The sequence below is a fragment of the Mustela nivalis genome (genome assembly GCF_964662115.1).
Source record: "Mustela nivalis genome assembly, chromosome: 3".
Lineage (NCBI taxonomy): Eukaryota > Metazoa > Chordata > Mammalia > Carnivora > Mustelidae > Mustela > Mustela nivalis.
Window position 1 is genome coordinate 157787088 of NC_139022.1, and position 8494 is coordinate 157795581.

Sequence of the window (8494 nt, forward strand, 5' to 3'; positions counted from 1 at the left end):
CACAAGAAGAAAACAACCAATAAAACTGGAAGGCAGCATATGGAATGGAGGAGAAGATACTTTCAAATGACATATTTGCAAAAGGGTTAGTATCCAATATTTATAAACAGCCTACCAACTCACACACAAAACCCAAATAATCTAGTCAGGAAATGGGCAGAAGACATAACACACATTTTTCCAAAGAAGGCATCTAGATGGCTAACAGACATATGAAAAGAAGCTCAACGTCACTCATCATCAGGGAAATATAAATCAAAATCACAATGAGATACCACCTCACATCTGTCTCATATCTGTCAGAATGGTTAAAATTAACAACACAAGAAACAACAGATGTTGGTGAGGATGCAGAGAAAGGGGAGACCCTCTTATACTCTAGGTGGGAATGCAAACTGGTGCAGCCATTCCTCAAAAAGCTAAAAAAAATAGAACTACCCTACAACTCAACAATCACCATACTCGGTATTTACCCAAAGGATACAAAAATACAGATTTGAAGGGGTACATGCACCCTTATGTGTATAGCAGCGCTATCAACAATAGCCGAACTATGGAAAGAGCCCCAGTGTCCTTCAACTGATGAATGACTAAAGAAAAAATGGTATATATTTAGAATGTACCATTATTCTGCCATCCAAAAAGAATGAAATTTTGCCATTTGCAAGGATGTGGATAGAGCTAGAGTGTATTATGCTAAGTGAAATAAGTCAGTCAGAGAAAGACAAATGCCATATGATTTCTCTCATATGAAGAGTTTAAGAATTGAAACAGATGAACATGGCAGAGAAGTTGGGGAGAGCAAACCATTAAACTGACTTTTAACTATAGTGAACAACCTGAAAGTTGCTGGAAGGGAAGTGGGCAGGGGAATGGGTTTTATGGGTGGTAAGCATTAAGAAGGGCACTTGTGACAAGCAGTTGTTATATGTAAGTGACGAACCACTACATTCCACTCCTGACACTAATATTATACTATGTATTAACTAGCTGGAATCTAAATATAAAAAAACCTTGAAACTAAAAAAACAAAACAAAACAAAAAGAATACATTTATCATGATGAGCAATGACTAAAGTATAGACTTGTTGAATCACAGATTTTGAATACCTGAAACTAATATAACACTCTGTGTTAACTATACTAGAATTAAAATAAAAACATTTAATTAAAACTTTTAAAGGATAAAAAATAAACATTTAAAAAAATATTGTGTATCATCTTATTATATGTGACCAATGACAATGGAGATTTTCTTTTCTACAGGTGAACTTAGACCAATAGCTCTTTGATATAGCAGTTAAGTTAATGAAAGTAAAAATTAAAAAATAAAAAATAAAAAAACCCACCTAAGCCAAGGAAGAAAACAAAAAACAAATGTCAGGGGGGCCTGCTGGTTCAATGGGTAGAACGTGCAACTCTTGATCTCAGAGTTGTAAGCTTAAGCCCAACATTGGGTACAGAGATTACTTAAAAATAAACAATCTTAAAAACAAAAATAATAAATAAATGTCAGTAATTAAACACTTGAAATTCAAATGTAAATTTGAATAATATTATCAATATACTAATTATTTTCATTACACTTATTAAAATGTTTTATTATATATATTAAATAAAAATGGGAATATATGTGTTCACAAGAATTATATATAAGTATACACATTTTAAAACAAGTAAGTAATATACATTCAATCAACAAAATAATAATATATTGTATTAGATAATACAATAATACAATAATATATTGTATTAGAAGATATGTAATGGCAAAATTTTTACTCATTAACATTTGATTTTGGTTAGTAAGAATCTTTATGTTCTGAAGCAGATAATCTAAATATTCTAAACAATAATTTATTAGATCACAGAAAAATTGTCTAAGTATTGGGTAGAGATATTAAACATGAACTCCACTTACCTTAACTAATAGAACAAAAAATTATATATATATATATACACACAGACACATATGTATATATATATAAACTCAAAGTGTAATTTACATTTACTTTGCAAAAAAATATGAGCTTCATAAATAAGACAACTTAAATTTATCTTCGTTCTCTTTCATGAAGTTAGAAAACAAAAGGCTTCTTAAACTTATTCTTACTTAAGAAGTAGGTATTTGATTTTAATTTTTCACAAAAGCCAAGTGCAGTATTGAAGCATATTGAAGCTGTAAAGTGTTGCATGAGAATCAGAGTCATTTTGTATAGAAATATAGCTAAAGGTAAACTCACACGGAGCTATACTATAACCTCTGAAGCCACTATGGCATGAAATATGTCATGATAGACATTAGAAATATAAATACTGAGGTAAGCTTTATTTTGAAGGTGTAAGTTTTGATGGGGGTTGATCTTTTCACACATACTGTCTTAACATTATTTGAAAAAAGGTAGAGTAGAGCAAAAACAAAAGAAAAGAGAGAAAGAAAGAAATAAAAAGAAAGAAAAGACGAACAGACTCTTACACCCAAAGAACAAACCGATGGTTGCTAGAGAGTTGGGGGGGGGTATGGGTGAAATAGGTAAAAAGGATTAAGAGGTTATATTATTCCAGTTATAAAATGAATCATCACAGAGATGAAGTGTGCATAGAGAGTATAGTCAATAATACTGTAATAAAGTTGTTCAGTGACAGATGGCAAGTACACTTGTAGTGAGCATTGAGTAATGCATAGAAATGTTGAATATATTGTACACCTGAAGCTACTATGACATTATGTTAATTATATGTCAATAAAATAGGTATAATAGAAAAAGAAAAAAGTAAAGCTTGATGCAAATATGTGAAAAATATATGCAAAATGAATGTCATTTTAATAGAACAGAGCTACTATAGATGGTTTTAATTATTGTACTGTATTAAAAATTTAAGATAATTTTAAGTTTCAGAAAATAAAAACTGTTTAAATTTCATGAATGACTCAAAATGACTGGGTGACACAAAGTTTAAATCAGTATGGGCAAAGACATTTTTTCTTGAACTATACCTTAAAGACATTTTAGCAGGAACCATGGGAGCAATGTATGTCATTATCACTCATTGTGCTTTAGCAGAGGAGAAATGAGTACAAATCTATCCCTTAGGCAAGAATAAGCTCTATGACTTCTCTGGCCCAGAGAAACAAAGGAAACATGGATCAATTTACTAACTATGGTGCAAAGTCCTAGACTCTCAGGAAATGCTACAGATTGCTTTAACTTTGTTTTTAAAAGGTCTGCTTCACTCCAAAATATCTGGAGGTTACAATTGTAATAATAATGCAATTTTTTATGGATCATTTTTCCTTTGCTTGTTCAGAAGTTCAATAGTTCCCTAGTGTTTATCCCTATGGTCTTAATGACAAAACTCCCAGACAGTACACAGTGTGGAGAATATTGCCTGTATACATACATAGCAAAACAAATAAACAAGCAAACAAATAAAACATAAGGTCATATAGGGATTGCATAAAATGAACCAGATAAAGATGCAGATCAGTTATTGTGTGCTTTTACCTACCTACTTTTCCACATAAACATTAGAAATAATTGAAGGCATCAAACCAGCTGGAAATATTTGTGAAATATGACAAAATCTCAAGACATTAATAAATATAAAGAGAAGATGATAAAAGTAAAAAAAAAAAGAATATACACATTTGATAAGTGGAAAAATACATGAACACATACGATTCAAAAAATATATTACAAACATACCTATAAAAAGGTAATCTAGCAATGTGGGCATTGACTATTTTAACTCTCCATAATATTATAAGTACAGAGCAAGAGATATAAATGCCACAGTTACACTGTCAAAAAGAAAAAAGAAAAAAAGAAAAACAAAGGAACAGATCTCTATAAACTAAAAATCAAATATAAATTCAAAGTAAAAATTTCAGGCTGATATTGGTAACATTCTTTACTTCTGGTTGGAGAATGGACCATGAGGTGGTCATTTCGCTCTAGAGAATAACTGAGGGTCAGTATTATTAGTCTAACTAAGACCCAAGACCTTTTTAAAGTTTTTCGTTTGATATTGTAGAAAATGCTTTTGACAAAATTCAACATCCATTTTTGATAAAAGTTTAACAAAATGAATATAGAAGGAACCAACCTCAACATAACAAAGGCCATTTATGAAAAGCCTACAGTTAACAGCATCCTCAATAGTAAGAAGTAGAAAGTGCTTTCCTCTAAGATCAGGAACAAGAAAACAATGTCCACTAGCTACTTTTATTTAACATAGTACTGGAGTCCTAGGCAAAACAATCATGTCAAATAAATAAATAAATAAAAGGCATCCACATTGGACTGGAAAAAGTAAAACTGTCACTCTTTGTAGATGACATGGTATTATATGTGGAAAACTCTAAAAACTCAAGCAAAAAGTATTAGAACTAATAAGTGAATTCAGTAAATTTGCAGAATATGAAATCAAGACACATAAATATATTGTGTTTCTTTACACTAATAATAGACTACCAGGAAGAGAAATTAAAAAAAAAAAAAATCAAAAAAAATCCCATTTACAACTGCATCAAAAAGAACTGAATTCCTAGGAATAAATTTAACAAAGGAGGTGAAAATAATCTGTATATTGGATATTTTTAATCTTTTCAAAATATGTGTGACCATATTTGCCGTAAGATTACATAGTCAGGGATTGAGAAGTCCACTGAGCCTTACAGTGAGCATTACATCCAAATCAGGCAGATCTGTGTGAGGTCCAGAAGTCAACACTGTAAATGTTGACTGAGCTGTGACTATCTGAACTGTGAACTATTATGAGGTCTTAGTATCTCAATGAAACCATCACAAAGCCAACTAAGGAGAAGAATAAATGAACAGGGGGAGTGAGGAATGGGGAAGACAGAGAGAGAGACAGAGAGAGAGAATTTAGGACTTAGGACTCCACGACTCTTCAAAGAGAGAGTTGAAAGCAATAAAGTATCAAAAACTATTATGAAACATGTACATCAGCATTATTATTTCAGACATACATAATTAAGTAAATAGTAAAGAAAAAATTATTTGAGCTAATAGCAGTTGAGGATATGTTCTAAGTAAAAGAAAAACATGAGTATTTTTTCAAATTAATTCAAATTAATTCACATCCAATTAATTCACTGGATACAAAAAATAAACTCACACCAAGTAGAACATGATTAAAATGAAGATACCAGATATGAAAAGAAAATCTGAAAAGATGCTATAATAGTGTTACATTATTTACGAGAGTAACAGTAAGATTGAGAGCCTTTATATACTGTAAGTAAAAAAAAATGGCAATTATAATGCAGCAAATACAAACAAAGTAGCTTGCTTGAACCAATTTTGTTCTTTCCCATTATTCTAACTAACCAAATATGCATATAAAAATTGCTTACATATGGGCGCCTGGGTGGCTCAGTGGGTTAAGCCGCTGCCTTCGGCTCAGGTCATGATCTCAGAGTCCTGGGATCGAGTCCCGCATCGGGCTCTCTGCTCAGCAGAGAGCCTGCTTCCCTCTCTCTCTCTGCCTGCCTCTCTGCCTACTTGTGATTTCTCTCTGTCAAATAAATAATAATAAAATAAAATCTTTAAAAAAAAATTGCTTACATATAATTTACATTGTTTTGGGAATATAGGTATTGCTGGTTTTATTTTTAAAATATACTTTGTCTCTGAAGTCAATATACTTTTCATTACCAAGGAAAAAAATCACATACAATTGATCTTTATTGTCATTTTCTTTACTTTTCCCTGACAGTGATAGTACTACTATTAAATCATCAAAAGTGACTATCTCTGCTTTTAAATAATTGGCTGGTATTTGTGGAATATACCATGCCATTTGTCCTAAAACCATCAATTTATTAAATAAATAGCTGTCATATCTTTTGAAAATGTGGAAATATTAATGAATTTTATCAAATACAAATGAAAGGAAATCATTTGTACCAGAATTTCAGAAATCAATAAATATTTCACATGCTGGCTTAAACACGCACCTGGCTTTTCAATTTGAAAGTATTACTTATAAAGAGCTTTTTCTTCTGAAATTTCCAAAAATGCTTGCCATTATTTTTAATCTTTTCTATGTATGTGTTTAACACACAGAGATTTTAATCCATTACTATTTTAGGAAAGTATCAGTTTCTACTCATTTTAATTCTATCTTGATACATAACAAATATAGAGTATTTTATTGATTGCTTCCTTCCTTCCCCGTTCAAGAATATATTTCCTTACTTCTCTGTTTTCCTTTTTTTCAAAAACATACCTTTATCTAACCCAAAAAATGTTTGGAGTAAAATTTTAACATGTTCCATTGATTTTAGAGGTTTTCTTTAGCACCTGATATCCAGTCGATTAACTAATTTATAGTTACAATGAGGCACATGTCCTTAAAGAAATTCTTGCCCATTCAGAAGCTATCTCTGTTAAACAACTACAGTGTGTTAAGCTGCTTTAAAATGCTAGAAATCCACTATTTCTTTAATAACAAAACATGCTAAATAAAGATTATGTTTACATGTTATATTAACTATTCAAAATGTTTGTTATATCTATATAGCTAGGATACTTTATTCATTCCTTATTCTTAATATCCTAAGGTTATATCTTTTTTACACAATGAAAAAATTAACATTAATTTTAAATTCATCCCTAGTGCTAAATATTGGAATTTATGGGGGTTAATGGATGTGTTCTTTTACTTGCTAAATAAAATGTGTCCCCTTAGATGATGGTTACCATTTCTTAATTAAGAATCCACTAAAGTGCCATCCAAATGTACATAATTTATTCCCTTTATATTATTGGACTGGGAATTTTGCCAATGAATAAAACATCTTATTCTGAGGCAAAATGGAAACTAATATTTTAAAGCTTGGTGAGAAATATCATTTCTTTAACTTGTTTTAATAATAAATCTATATTATAATGAAGAGCAAATCAGTGTAGGGCCTAATCTGACTTTCAGTAAGGACACCAGCTAAAATCTAAAATGATTGCTTCTAAATGAAAGTATAGAACCTGTAGTGATAGAGAACAAATATGTGTACATGCATCCATGTATATACATAAAATCTGTATATATAGTATTGCTCTTGTTATTCCTATTCTTGCTTCTAGCCATAGTTGTCATAATAGGAGGTAAAGATAGAAGTCAGGAGCTTCATAAGGGAACAGTATTTGAATGAGACAGTAAGTACCAAATGGAAATACTCTATAGAGGTTAACACAAAAAACAAACAAAACTCAATAGTTTTTATTTTTATTTCCTAGTTTGCTTCATAAAATTTTCCTTTGGAAAGAATTATGAATCTTTTACAAAGTCTCTTCTTGTAAGAAACAATTATGAAATTTCCAGTAAATATGATTATCAGAGCTACTTAGAGAGACATGCTTGTGTCTTAACCTCTTAGTTACTGAGTTATGGTTAGTCTCTAGATCTTTTAGGTTACTCCCATAACATACCATTGGACCAATTTAGTTCATATTTCAAGTAGTTAGTAATAATAACTAGAAAGTATATTATATGAAATAGTTATATCAAAATCACATATAAATTATTGTTTTTATGATATATTTATTTTATTAAATTTGAGAATTTAATAATTCCTAAAAAAACCCTTTATTCAGTGGAAAAGTTAAGAGCTAATTTCAATAATTTGGTATGTGTCTTTTCTTGCCATAGGCCCAGGAAATAATCTTGACTTAAATATATAAGTGACAACAAATACAGTAGAGATATACAGAATACAAAATTAGGAAAACAACACATTGAAAGTTCAATTGAAGGTGTTCTATTGGCAATTTTTATTAATACAATAATGTAGATAGAGGTTTTTCTTTGGCAAAGTAATTTTTAATTCAGGACAAACTCAAGTCCATGTAAACATATGGGTATATTTTCTTTAAATCATCTCCTAAAATAATTTAGTCACCTCGCCTTGATTAACCACCTAGCTAGGAATTACTTGCTTGGAACTCTAGCACCTGCGTCATAACTAAAATATCTATTTCTTTGATCCTACTTTTCATAAATAATTCACAAGTGACTTTTGCATAAATAAATTTAACTTCTTACCAACTCAAGACTTCATTCATAACTGTTTGCCATTGTTTTGCAGCTAAATGATCACAAAATGGTAGGATACAATTTTCAATTTTTTAAATTTCTGAAATTGTAGTTTAAACATATTCTTCAAATGCATAAGGTCAAATGTCTGAAGAATGTTGCCTAGGGATTGTTAGATGTAGGAGAAACTTATGAGAATTATTTCATCTTGTCTTAGTTTTGCACTTGCTGACTGCAACAAAATTTTAAACATCCTACTGAATGTATTCATGTTGAATTATTAATACAGAGACAGAAAAAGCAGTGGTGAAAATACAACAGCACAAGCGGTGAGATTTTCTCCTATTTGCAGTTGGGAATGAAAGTGACCATCATTTTGAATCCTAGCAAGACTGGTCCTATTTTAGCTGTCTTAGAAAACCCAGTTTGTAGCAGT